Here is a 616-nt window from a genome sequence, read left to right on the forward strand (position 1 = left end):
ACTCATAGTTCTCAAAGTCTTATACATGGAGGGGAGTGCATATAACAATATGCCATACTTCCATCGACCTAGCTTGACGAATATTTAATCAACAACCATAACACATAACAATATCTTAGAAGTTATTATTTTCATAAGGGTGTAGCATGCATTTATCATTAGATCACAATTTAACTACAATACTTGATTTTTAGTCTCTTAGATATTTTATCAAACACCTCACATGCACAACTTAGGCATAAGTATAATAACCCAACTACTCATCATGAACAACCAAATTCGCATGTTTCCAACTCATATATTATCTTAGATTCATACAAACCACATAAATATCCTATCTTGTTGATTATTCAACATTAACAACAAGTACATAATCCATTTACCACACAAATACCACATACTAAGGCCAAGACTTGATTCTTGTAGACAAACATGAATCACAACTCATAAGAATAATTAAAAATTCATAAACATAAATCTTAGAGATTTAGAAAAGAATGCTTAGCTTCTTGGATGAAAGGGATCAAAGAATCAACATCTACATACCTTGGGGAAACTTCTTTCTTGAAGGTTCTTGGAGAGATTCTTGATTTCTTGACTTCTCTTGATTTTTCTT

The sequence above is a fragment of the Capsicum annuum genome, chromosome 11, assembly GCF_002878395.1.
Source record: "Capsicum annuum cultivar UCD-10X-F1 chromosome 11, UCD10Xv1.1, whole genome shotgun sequence".
Taxonomy (NCBI): domain Eukaryota; kingdom Viridiplantae; phylum Streptophyta; class Magnoliopsida; order Solanales; family Solanaceae; genus Capsicum; species Capsicum annuum.